Here is a 14,392-nt window from a genome sequence, read left to right on the forward strand (position 1 = left end):
ATTATGAAGAAGGCATAAATACACCTTTAGGTGGATTAAAAAAGGTGTTTAACAAATCTATCATAAATACAGCCACATGTGAAATTCATTAATCAAAATAATGTTACTAACCAAGGGGCAAATCAATCTGAGCTCTAGACTATATCCGATATATAATCAATCTAATCCGAAATAATCTCAACTGATTCCGCAAGATCACACCTAAATTTTTTTGAGCACATCGATCCCTGCTTTTTTTTTGTTTCAGTGTATATTAGATTTATACCCGAAACCCGAGCCAAACCCGACGGGTACGGAAAGAAAATGTTTGTCGGTTTCGAAAAAAAAATGTGTTGTCGGGTTGAGTTCAGGAAAAAATTTTTACGGGTCGGGTTCGGGTTCAAAAGAATAATTATTCTCTGATTCGGGTCAGATAAGGGTTTTTATTATTTTCAATCGAGTACGGGTCGGGCCATCAACTCGCTTATTGCGCGCAATCTTGCCTGAAATTGTCTGAACCTGCTAAATCTTGTTTGCATGCGTGGATCAGAGATGCCAGGTTCACAGATTAATTTGTGTTTCACAGATTTTCAATTTTCTGCAAAGATTTTTAAAATGACACAGATTTTCACAGATTTCTGAAAATGATCACCGATTTTCACAGATTCAATAAATCACAAATTTTTTAAATCGAGCACAGTTTAGCACCAAAAAGTACAGAGCGGTTGAGGAAAAAGGTACAGAGCGTGTTTGTAGTGAGACCTCACCAAATTGATTTTGAACTGCTATTATGCTACGGAAAACGGGCACAGATTTTCACAGACAGGTTTTTCGTTTGATCACAGATTTTTGAAAAAATGACCGGGCATCCCTGGTGTGGATAACACAATAGAACTTCTTTCTCCTGCAGCACATTAGTGGGAAGCAAAGCGATATGCATCAATTAAATTAATTTCAAATTTGGATTTAGCGCAATCATTTGCTTTCCACAAACGTATTACAAAAGTGGACTGGCAAATTACAACCGTAATTGCACGTTCCTATCGTGAATTACGCGAGATATTCAAAACAGATATTTCCCATTGTAGAAGAAAGATTTAGTCGTCGGACTTGCTTCGAAATTGAAACAATGTACAACAAATGTCTAGCATGTTCCATTCGAAATGTAAACATATCAATCAACCGAAAGTTCCTATCATCTCAAAGAATACACGAAGAATGCGTCGAAAATCTTCCCGGTACGACATGCCCGCTGCGCGTGATCCGAACCGTAAATAGCATACGACAACCGACTCGTGGGTATTATTCCAGAGATAATTGTCTACGAGGCTAATTCTATTTGCAGCACATATTCAATACCTACTGCTGATATGGCGCCGCAAGGGTATCTCAAAACTAGTACAGGCAAGACCGTTCAAACCCTTGGGGCATGAGCGAGCGGCCTCTATGTAGAGAATGTGTTGCGATTGATTTTTAATGTACGGAAACTTCAAACTCGTGCTTAATTATACATAAAAGTACTAAAAGTAAGTGTTTAATATTTTGCTAGTAACCTGTCAGTAATTGTGGATAATTAGTAAACAAGTCCTACCGCCAAGATTATACTTTGCTATGTTTACGGTAGAAGTAAATATACAAACAATCAAAATTAATGGATGATTGGTTTCGAATTTGTTGAGCGTTTATCTGGGACATACAAAGAAAACATACGAGTAATGTATGCAATTCGTACATGTCATGAGAAGTTGTGACATCTGAGCACACTCAGTGTTGGGTGGTCTTGCAACGATCGTATCTTTGCTGTTCCGATCCGTATTGTTTTATTGTTCTATCGATATCAGCTTTCAATGGAAATCGATACGATCACAGCATTCCCGGAACGCATCAAACTGCCGGGTGATCCACGTTATTACCTAATGGCACCAATACTTGATATTAGTTGAGGGCATCGATAAACTCGTGTTGCTTGTACATTGAAGTATTTTTTTATGCGGGGGATACGTACCGCTTAAAATAAATCGCGAACTTCCAAAAAACTAGGGAAATGAGTTTTTTCTAGCCTTGATGTGTTGAAAATTTATGAACCGAAGGGATCTAGAAAAAATATAGTCACATATTCATTAAAAACCTCTGCAAATCGTTTGGAAATTTAAGGTGATGAATTCTAGTATGTCGGTATATTTTCGAAGCCATTACAATATGGACGTTTCCAAATGAATTGAGAGTGGGGATACCGATGCTTGAAGTCATTTCAAAACTAAAGATGGTGGCTTCCGGTGCATAGGTTTGCTTCGTAAACCATCATAATACGAGTATTTTCGCAACGGATTTGAGAAATAGATGCCGAATTACATTATTTGAAGTCATTCATGATGGTACATTCGGTATATAAATCCGAGATGGTGGCTCCCGGAGTATGTTCTTAAAAAACATTACAATCAGGGGCGGTGGAAGCTCTATTAGGAGTATACTGAACTCCAAACCTGGCAAATGTCTGAGTGTGGAATTCCACACCTAGAAATGTGGATTTTTATCAACTAACCACCAACACCGGGGTGAAATCTGTTCCACAGCTCCTGATTACAATTAAGGTATTTTCCTGTTTACAATTAAGGTATTGACGTGTAGATACCAGATAACGATATTATTTTTATACTTCAAGAAAGCAACTTCGGTTTTTAAATCTAAGCTGCCCAATCAACCAGAAGTTTACTTCAAACATCTATTTTTTTTGCTGCTAAAAAGTACACGCGAAGCTTTTGATAACTTTATAGCACAAAACAATTTCTCACTGCTTAAGAAAACACGTGGTAATTTTTGACAGTTTGAAGTACAGAACAAGTTCCGCGTGAACTTTCTCGCTGTATAGAAGCTGAATAATTTATTCTAGGAATAGCTTAGAAGGTTGACATTTGACGAGTAGATTCCGGAAAATCATGCTTGAAATCCTTTTTAAAATTAAGATTTTGACTTCCGGCCTAAGAATATTTTTGTTCATTCCATTAGAATATTTACCATAGTAAAGAGTGATTTTTCGCTCATATCTTTTTGGCAACACTGCTTTTGACAGATCACACGAGGTTCGTGTCTTGTGTCATTGCCAAAACTGTTCAGTTTGATCTATAGTTTAGTCATGAATCGATTTACGAACGAACAACGCTTGCAAATTATTGCATTTTGCTATCAAAATTTATACCCGGTTAAGAGAGACTATTAGACACTATAGAAAGGTCATACACTGGATTAAAGGTAAATGCTTTTCAACAATTAAAAAATTAACCGAAAAATAATATTTAAAAAAGATGGTATCTTATTTTAAACCAATTCTGAAAACCAACATTTGACACAAACTTGATTGGTGTTATTTTATGAAAAAGTAACAGATAAAACTGTTCAAAGGTATTTTCAACTGCAACTTTCACAAAGGTTTTGATAAAAGTAGTCATTTAAACATCAGAACATTGAAGATATTTGTTGACTAACAATTTTTTTAGCTTCGATAATAGAGGTTTTAATCTCAATGTCATTCACTTCTTCGGGCCACAAAAACTATCTGATTCTCTGTGGGGGGTTGGAATCGAACGCAGGTGGGCTGCGTGAAAGACACTCTACGACTTACCCATCCCGCCCCATAGAATCGCGATTTTTTTCGATTAGTGTTCTAATTATTGATTCGCATTTATATTCAATGTCTAATTTTTAGAGTGTATTTGATTTTCTAAAACTTCTTGGATACCATTTATGTGGACGAAACAGGGTCCAAGCTACAATGTTTTGAATTTCTACAACTTTTTCATTGACACCATTCTTGTACATGTAAAGGAGTCTGAGTTACAAAGATTTGATGCATGTAAAAAATGCATCAGTCCTTTCGAAAAATTAGTCTTGAATTGAATCGGTTTCCCCATCCATGAGCAATGAATGGTTTGTCATACTGAAGAAGGGTGCAAAGTTTCATCAATACCGAATAAGGTATATCCTGATTTTGCTACCTTTTCCACTGTTTATTTCTGGAATCACTCAAATAATGGCGATTCTATTTCATACATCAATTAATAACAACATTTTGTAAAGGCAAATTTTCCACTACACGCTAAAACGGAAAAATTCCATTTAACAACAACTTGATAAACTTTCCTCGACGGAATCGGGTATTCAAACGAGCTGAACTTGCCTCTAAAAATCAGACAAGCGTCACGCGTTTTTATGGATTTCTAAAAATTCTTCTTCTTCTTCTTCACTTCTGGTGGCGTCACCTCACTTGAGATGACGCCGATTGATGGCACAGCGATTTAGCTATATTGCCAGTTAGCTTTCGTTTATAGTCCAATGGACTTTCTTTTCACTGGACTACAAGTGAAACCCTCGCTATGTGACAACGTGGAGTCACCGAAGTACGGATGAAAATCCTTTCTTTCTCGCGAAATACTCGAATTTTCACCGCACTAACACGATACGACGTGTTCACTCGTTGAGGGTTTCACCGGAAGTGATTTCTAAAAATAACTGCACATATCATTATTTACAATATATATTTTTGAAAAGTTGTCAACAAAGAACGACTGAATATAAGTGGATGGTAGCATGGTATGGATCACGAGATCCATACTCTCAACATTGTCAATTCAATTAAGTTCTCAATCGGACGATTCATATTGAATTTTATTTATATCGCAACCTTGCTAATTATTGTTTGGATGTTGATCACTTTCCGTCATTCGAGCCTCGTACGAATGAAATGGGTTCAATCAGAAAACCGGTCAACAAAAGAAACCGCAAGCTAACACGTGCTAATTGAAAATACATTACTCCTGCAGCCACGCGTGTCAGTTCATGTTGATCGACAACAACTTTGTTACAAAATTTCAATGCGAATTTTGGCCTGATTTGTTCAGACACAGGCTTAATAATAATCTCTAATGTTGATATCTGATCAGTAATTCTTCTCATAGACTGTCATTTGATCCCTTCAAACCGATCTTGTGACAATACGTCTCTAATAATGTTAATGAAATGCGAAATCTTTCGTTTTCAATATCCTTTCTCAATTGTAAATCTGAACAATTTGATTGATTACTTAACTTGTTTCGATTAACGCCTGTAATCCATTGGCAGTTTTTTTTCTTTGTCTTGAATGTGTTGATGGACGCAAAGTCAACGAGTTTCACGTTAAACGCTTAGATCAATTGACGAAATATAATGCAACCTTGAGTTCAAGTAATCACCTTGACCGGAGGTCATCTACATCTGACATGTCTCAATTTCTACTGTTTGTTGCACATATTGACCTTCTATTGTCAATAAATATCAACATCCACTTTGAACGATCAATCGAAACATACGTCAGGAATATAGGCGGTGTAAATAATATTGGAATAAATGATTAGCATTTTTGATGGGAAATTCCTCGTAGTGACACACTTATTTAGGAGAAGTCAGTTAGTCATCGATAAACTTTAAATCAAAGCTATGGATGGTGTTATTTTAAAATTTAAAATGTGATCGCTGTGTGATTATCAGCCCAGAAGATAATAAAACAATGCCGACACAGCTGATGTCAACGGTGTTCGACTTTCGAACAGATTGAGCCCGATATCAGCTCGATCGAAATGCACGATATCGTTCTCAATCGGTTCGATCATCGGACCGACGCGGCACGACCAAATTCATTGGGAACTAGCCATCTGTCAGGTGGTCATGTGTTTGAAATCCCGCGTGTCCTCTGTAGAAGTAAATAAAAGCGAAGAAACGAACAAAAATTGCAGTTCAAAACAAGTTTGTACATTTTGTTACCGAAGGTTCGGTTCGAAGGGCAATGCCCCGGTCGAATGTATGCCAATTACAATTGACCTTTACAGAAATTCTCCATTTCAAGGTTTTTCTAAATACGATTGCGCTGCTGTTGCTAAAGGAGTATTGATGTGTATCTTGTACATATATCGATAACTACGATCAACAACAGTAAAAAACTCCTGTCTCTCACACTTTCGATCATAATGTCAGGGATTTCGCAAAGTCAGACAGAGAGAGAGATACAGTAGAAATCTTCAGCTATTGGGGCCTGGAATTAGCTGTATGTAATTTAGTAAAATCTAATAGGTAATGTAGGGTGGTAATGGGATAAGCTCTCTAAACTATTGTAATTTTTAAGCACCTGAGTTCGCCTCGTACCTCGCTTCCATCGCGACGTCATCGGATATCATGAAACGTTCACTTACATCGCTAGTTCGAACTTTCATGTAGGGTGAAGTGGTATAATATTCCCCCTTAGGAAAACATTGATATATTTCTAAATGTACTGATATATTTTCATCGAGATAATGTGTCTCACAACAAATCAGTGGTATGCACAACAAGAGACATTACGCCCCACAACAATGATGTAATATGTCCCTTGAAATGGCGATATAGAAGAAAAGTAGATAAAGAAGATATTCTTTGCATCAGAAATCACTTGCGTAATCAATTAATTACAATTGGAAACCAACATTTTTAGTCCTTTCAACGCTACTACGTCGTCGATGTTTCCATGCAGTTGATTTTTTCCTCTCCCGTGACGAGGTAAAAGGTTTGTTTTTAAACGCAATTTCTAGCCATTATTCCTACTCCAGTGCGTAAATACTAAGGTTTAGATATAAGCGGCCTTTACACGATTATTAAAAGTGTTATTTCTAAAAAGTATTGTCATTTTTAATGAACGTGTAAGGGCAGTAATGTCATCATTACTGCCCTTACACGTTCATTAAAAATGACAATACTTTTTAGTAATGACACTTTTAATAATCGTGTAAAGGCCGCTTATATCTAAACCTTAGTATTCTCCACACAAATGTCATTACTTAGTAATCACTAAAAGTGACATCAATAATTCTCGTGTAAGGGTCGCTATAGAGTTAGTTTTAATATTTAATATTAAGCTTACGAAAATTGTATCTGTTAGATTCTTGCAATCTGTTACTATAAAAGTTGAGGAAGTTTTATGCCTGCTTAAGAGAGAGCAGTTGTGGAATTCAGTTCTGGTGGATTGTTTTCCTGCTATCAAATAATTGGATAGGTCATTTAACAGATTTGGAAAAATATAAGCATAATATTCTTAAGCTTCGACTCGCTATATTGTGCTTCAGTTCGCACTGCCATTGTGTATGATTGATATTTATGTGTACAACTTCAACTGACATATTTTGTCTTAATGAAAAAAAAACAACAATTGCAAAATAAAAACCAAACCATATTATCACTGTTCACTACGTGGAAATTGTCCAGTAACCCCAGTAGCAATTAAAACATGTTAAAATTGTTATGTTTCACGATTTCTACGGAACGGTTGCTTCTGTTGTATATGTTAGACAAGTGATTTCACGTGTTTTTTTGTAACAAATGTTAAAATTATTCATATTACTGCTTGTGAAACCAACTCCAAAACCTGAAAGGATTATGTTCTAACTCGGTTTTATCAACTGACACTATGTTCATTTGAATAGTTTCATATCCGGAATTCTCATAACAAATATTACTACTGTGAAACATATCACACATCATATAAGCAAAATGCGATTTTCCAATTTCATAACCGTTGCGAGAAGAATTAAGAAATAAAATACAAGAACAATGTTTGCTACTTGGGAAACCACAAAAGTCCTCAATACATTTCACTCGCGTCTTGGATCTTAATGAGATTTCATAGCCATACACGATAGGATCAGTTTTCCGATAGAAAGCATACGACGCAGCATTTCTCGATAATCAAGCACAAACAATTTTGTAAACACCAATCTACGAACTTTTTGCTTCATTTGTCGTAGCTCATGGCAGTCCACGAGACGTTTGGTAACATTCTGGATTTTCATTCACCGAATTCCTCGTACTACACAGCAAAAAATAATGAAATTTACCGGTGACGTAAATTCGCATATGACTCAAATCATAAAAACGTAATTCGTAGAATGACTTAATTTTACAAGAATGATTTACATATGTGTCGAACATACACAACGACGAAGTAAATTTAAATGTGTGTCGCCTATTTCATAATTGATTACTTAATTAATAATTCCTTGGGTAACATTTTTTTGCTGTAGCTTATTTGTGATTGTTACTAACATCTAACCACTTGCGTGACTCAAAAAGTGCAGTTTCGACTAGTGACTAGTAAAATATTGCAGATCAGTTAAAAATAATTTGAAAACTAGTTCTCGTTTCGTTTCAATGACAAACTGGAACGACTGATCTTTATGCAACATGAAAATAATTTATTTTCAAATAAATTCGTTACAGATTGTCGCCTCTAACAACAATTTTAATAAAAGATAAAGTGAGAAGGCTTTTCTGATTTGAAATTACAAAATAATGCGATGCATAAATGTTACAACGAACTTTAAACTGTCTATCGACATTCTATTCCAGTAGGAGAGACCGGGGCGAAAATGGCCGCTTTTTGTCTTGGACCTAGGACAGGACCAGACAACTGGCTTCGTTTTCCGGAAAAATATTTCTCTTCTTATTCCGGTTGTTCCCTGTTATAAATAATATATTCCTCGTGATCACAGTTGCCAGTAGAGATAACTATTCATTCAGAAAAGCCTCTCCCCTTATAACAAGCGATCATTTATTATTAGAAAACAAATGTTATGTCAGTCAAAAAGATAGCTCTGAATTCGTTTAGTTGAAACAGTTTAATAAAAAAATGTCTAAAACATTTATTTTTTGGGAATTTTTTTTTTTTGTAGCTCTATGACTTAAGTATCCAATTTTTATGGCTGCGTCCTGTTGTTTACACTCTTCTCTAACCACTTGTGCAGTTGTTTATTCGTTTTCATTAGTTTGTTTCGAAATGCGTGGACTTTCAGCAGAACAACGTCGAAAAATTGTGTACAAATGATGCACAGAACGTGGACTGTCACTGAGAAAGATAGCGAAATGGAAGGAGTAAGTGAAAAAGCCGTGCGAAATGCAATCGGGAAGTTCGGTGAGGATAACACCTTTGAGGATAAACCGAAAACGGGTCGAAAAAAGGTCCTGCTAACCCTCAGTTGGATAAACGTATACTGAAGGCGTTTGAGCAAAAGAAGGAGGTTTCATTTCGGTATGTGGCCAAAAAAGTGGGCACTTTGAAGTCAAATGTTCTTCGTGCTAAAGAACGTTTGAATCTTCGAACCTATAAGAAGTAGAAACAACCAAAACGTAGTCCGAAAACTGTAGTTTGAACTGCATAATCATGGACCGAAAACTGTAGTTTGAACTGCATAGCCGGGACCACAATATTATACGGTGCGAGAAGGGCCAGGTGCGAGAAGGGTTAAACCAGCCCGAGACCTCGATTGAAGTCGAAAAATTTGGTAAGAAAGCTATGGTCTGGCAAACAATTTGTAGCTGCGGTAAGATTTCGAAACCCTTCATCACCACTGCTTCAATGAAAAGCGAAATATACATCAAGAAATGTTTACAAAAACGACTTCTACCCATGATTCGAAGCCACAAGGATCCTGTTGTCTTCAGGCCAGATCTTGCTTTTTGCCACTACTCTAAATCAACGGTAGAATGGTATACTACCGAAAATGTCACTTTCGTCCCAAAAGACATGAATCCACCAAATTGCCCACAACTTCGACCAATTGAGGAATTTCGGGCATTAACGAAGGCACATCTTAGGAAACATGTCTCGGCAGCCGAAACCATTCAACAGTTCGAAAAAGATTGGACAAAAGTGTCAAAACTTGTCGCCAAGAAGTCTGTACGGAATTTAATGATTCGCAAGAAGGTGCGCCAGCTAGTCTACAATGGCTCAGTAGCAAATGTTGAGAATAATATTCTGTTGTTGTAGTCTAATATTATCAGTATATCGAATAAAATTTGAATATCTAACACTTGTGAATTATTTACAGCGAAATCAAAGTGCGGCCATACTTTCTGGGACAGTCTTTATGAACTACAACTGGTTAAAAATGGTCCGTCTACAGAATAGTGAAAGAAAATTTGGCATAATTTTTTGGGTATACAATTATGGTTCTAAATAGCAACATACAGAATTTAGATGTCGATTATTTCATTTTGGATTTGAATATTTCAGTAAAAGAAACTATCAAAAGGCAGTACGGGATTAATTATTGGCATTCAGAAGGGCTAATTCATGCAATCCTCCAAGATATTAAACACTGTTTGGATATAAACAATATCAAACACTTTTGCGAATTTTGCACTGCTAAAATTGCACAAAGCTAATCAAATTATCCCAGATTTGCACTACACTGATGGTTTTTATTACCGATTTGCAAAGAAGCAATTTTTATAGTTCTTTAGATAACATTTGGAGTGATCAGAAGGGCAGATTTGGCATAATGTTCCCCATTGTTGTCCATTTTTTGTTGCATTTTGTTCCAATGCAAACGACCAGCAACCAGCAATCGATCTTCTTTGAAGGAAAACTGGTTCTGCGACCTGTGCGTTTGAGGTTTTGTACCACACAAAAAGTCTGCTCTCATTACTAGCGACTGCTGCTCCCGACGATCGAAGTCCAAATCAAAGCACGACCTGAGCGTTTCACGCTTTGTACTTGGTTTGTTCTTACTGATGTTGGTGGGAGAACCTCACCTCGACATCCAGTTTCGTCTGAAGCACTAGAAGAAGTGGAGGATTTTTTTTTCGTCCAGTAGATAATCGGAACTGATTTGTGCTTGACTACCTCAAAACCGTTGTCCGGGGGCGAAAAAGACAAGCAAGCGTGAGGAATTTTCCTCATTATTTCCAAAAGTTTAAGAAAACTTTGTTTTTCAATTATTTATGGTTATCTCACGCTGTTGAAAATTTAATGGTCGTCAAATGGTGAGATTACTAAGTCCTCACAAGTCCCTATCTCATGCCTCCCCGAGCGTCTATGATGACATTTGGTCAATAGAACGGCGTCGACTGGGTGCTATCGCCTTCTGCGTTAGTAGCAGAATGAAAGGGTGCGAAATGGCTTGTGGGTTGAAGCCCATCCTAAGTGCAGTGTTTATCATAGTATATTACAACATATAATTCTGTTGTTTATTACATCATGTATTATTATTATTATTTTTATTATTAATATTATTATTATTATTATTATTATTATTATTATTATTATTATTATTAGTATTATTAGAAGAGCGTAACTTACACTGCGACATTAACTGTTATATTGTATCATAGCATATTATTTCATATATTATCGTCTTACACTATTTTATGTTATTATATACTATGTTGTATGGTATTATACTGCATTGCATTATATCATATTATATTGTATTATATTTTATTATATTATATTGTATTCTATTATATTATGTTATATTGTATTGCATTATGTTGTGTTATATCATATTATATTATATTATATTATATTATATTATATTATATTATATTATATTATATTATATTATATTATATTATATTATAGGGTTTATTATGAGTAGTACTACGTACCTCTGCGCAAAATATAAATTCGTTTTTCTTATAAGTTATCATTTTTAAAGTAACTTTTAACTGAATATCAAGGTCGTCACAAGGTGAGCTTGGTCCTCACTGGTTCCTGTTTCATGCCTACACGTGTGTCTGTGGTGACAATTGGTCGATGGAATGCGTTGATGGCAGAATGAGAGGATGAGAAATGACATAAATTCAAGTAATATAATATCATAGCATATCGCAACATATCATTTTATTCATTCTATTATTTATTATATAATTCATTCCACTATATCATATTGTTTTTATTATTATTTTCATTATTATATTTATTGTTATTATTATTAATTTGTCATCAATAATAATAACATATATTATTTTTATAGATGTGGATAGTAATTGTTATTAGAAGAGAAATATTCTACTTCCTGCAGTATTGCGAAGATAGAAGAGCGTAACTGACACTACATTAACTGTTATTTTATATATTGTTTTATAATATATTATATTACGTTATATTATATTATTTTGTAATCTATTATATCATTTTATGTTATATTAATTTCATTACACTATGTTTCATTGTACTTATCAATATAAAACATTTTGCACGGGGGCGTAAAGGGGAGGGAGCATCAGGGCATCGGACGAATTGATGACTAGACGAGGGATTGTGGATAGCCAGCCCAAGTCACTTGAAGGAAACTTGTTTCCTTCTGAAGGTTTGAAATAAGTCTGACGCGCCCTTCTCAAACAAACCATCAGGCGGGTTCAAGCATGTATAGCGATATGCTTCATCCATGCACTGGATATTATGGTTGGAAGAGCATCTTTTATTCCCGCGGAATACGAGTAAGTGACTCTACTTACATATCCGCCCAACCCTTTTTGTTCGCTTTTCGGTAACAGCTATAGTACATCAAGAGATATTCGCGATAAAGTTCTGTCCATTCTTGTACAGGGTAAATTTGGAAAAAGCGCCCCATAGTAAAGTAAGTCGTATTCACGACAAAAATTGTCAAGCAAATTCTACTAACTACTAAGAAATGCAACAGGTACATTCTGCCTTTAGTTGAAACGATCGCTCGAATATCAAGCGATCGAGTGGTAAAAATTTGCTTATCAGGCTCATCTACAATATTCAATAACAAGTGCTTTCATTTTTGCTGTTAACATACTTTCCTCTGATTGAAATTCAATGCCAGACCAGTCAACTCCAACTTGCAATGGTTCGTATAAATGCGCATTACTTTTTAAGCGTTTATTTAAAATTCTGCATCTTGCCCGAAGGAATGCTTTTTTTAGCTTAGGAAAAAACAATCGAGAACATTTAAGTCTTCTGCGACCGACATATTCAAATGTCAAAAAAGACATTTTGTTCATGGTGTAACACTTGTTTCAGGTAGTCTAAAATGAATGCTGAATCATGTAATTTAACGCGCCTATGTGAAAAGCTGAACACGTTTTGACAAACAGGCGAGTTTTTCTTGTAAAGTTCAGTCATTTGACAAATTACGTTCTGAAAAATTGTGTCATATGTAGATTCGCGCCATCGTCATCTTCCACACCGAAATTACGACATTTCTGGAATTCGATTTTCCAACGATAGTGATAAAATAGTAGCGATGATAACGTTTAGCAATATTACGTAACCCCATTGTGACAACTGGAATTGCAAATTCAATAGCTTTTTCGATGGAAACAAGCTTAGCTAAAATTTATATTTTATAATGTTCCATCCTGTAGTCGAATCGGGGTTTCACTAACTTATACCACCAGAAGCTTGAATCCGAACAATTCCAAGAGCACGTGCTTTTGAGTTCCATCCGATCGTGAGGTTCATCCGAAGTAAGTCTTCTAGATCTTCTTCGTTGTACTCACTTTCCTATAGTCACCGTCTGTCTGTTTCGGTTCGTATTATCGGTCTGCCTGCATGCTCACACATGCCATCCTATCTCTCTGTTGGTATGTCTCTTTCGTTTATTGATCATGTCCGACATTCAGAAACGACCATTGCCCTCGTCACAGGCACAGTGCTACAGCTAAAATGCGTGGTTGTCCAGCCCATTCTGGCTTGAACGAACTTGGTTGGGTTCGGCAACCGCATGCAGCTAGTAGGTGACATATTTTGCAAATACAAGAATATTATTCTATCTAATGAATGAGTTCTGTTCAGGTGATTTTATGTACAAGTGTATGTATCCGCTTACCACAATTAGAAGCTTGATCAGTGGATGCCACTTTAAATATAACCACAGTCACTGGCAGATCGGTGGTTGTTAGCAAGATTTACGCTGAGTTGTAGTAAACTTGAAGGCGATACACAATTTCATAAAACAACTCAATGAAACACAACACAGCTCAATGATAACAGGTTAGCACTTTCACAAGCCACTATTTCCGCTTTCTTAAAGATGATTCACACTAATTTGCTTGCCCGAGATGCACCGTAAGTAGGCTTACATATGTCGCAAAACTGTTTCAACATGAATATTTTGAGTAAATCAAATGAACTGAAATCAGCGATCACACTGGACTGACTGGTGTAAAAAGAAAATATTTCACTTCTAAACTCGGACAAGGCAATCAAACGCCGCGTGGAAGTTTTTCACTTACGACACTGAAAATACGACCGTCGGTAGCAAGAGTCGGGAAATGAATGAATCTCGCAATGAATCAACGAACGGGTATCGTGTGTCTGCTGTCCGATGGGTTCAAATATGTACGGATTTGAGTCGCACTGCGGTACGAAGAGTGATTCAGTGTGAGTTATGAATGAATCATTTGATTGTATTCCTTGCGCAACGCGAGTACCAATTCGTAAAATGTGTTCAACCATTGCATTGACAGCTGTTGATAGGACTATCCTAAGCCTAACAGCCAAGCATCATAACATTGCCTAGGTAAGAAATAAATAATGAAATATTCAAAAAAATTTACTACAATGAAGAGAACTGTTTGTGCAAAAAGCACAAATTTCATTTTCTTC

At 36.0% G+C, this 14,392-nt stretch overlaps 1 protein-coding gene across 1 annotated transcript in view; it reads right to left on the minus strand.

Moving 5' to 3' along the window:
* Window positions 1-14,058, minus strand: part of LOC131435420 (putative phospholipase B-like lamina ancestor) — a 52,606-nt gene extending 38,548 nt beyond the window's left edge. The window contains exon 1 of the mRNA XM_058603282.1: window positions 13,614-14,058. The gene's annotated coding sequence lies outside the window, so the exon portion shown is untranslated. The remainder of the gene's footprint in view (window positions 1-13,613) is intronic.
* Window positions 14,059-14,392: the final 334 nt, after the last annotated feature.

The sequence above is a fragment of the Malaya genurostris genome, chromosome 3 (genome assembly GCF_030247185.1).
Source record: "Malaya genurostris strain Urasoe2022 chromosome 3, Malgen_1.1, whole genome shotgun sequence".
NCBI classification, from domain to species: Eukaryota; Metazoa; Arthropoda; class Insecta; order Diptera; family Culicidae; genus Malaya; species Malaya genurostris.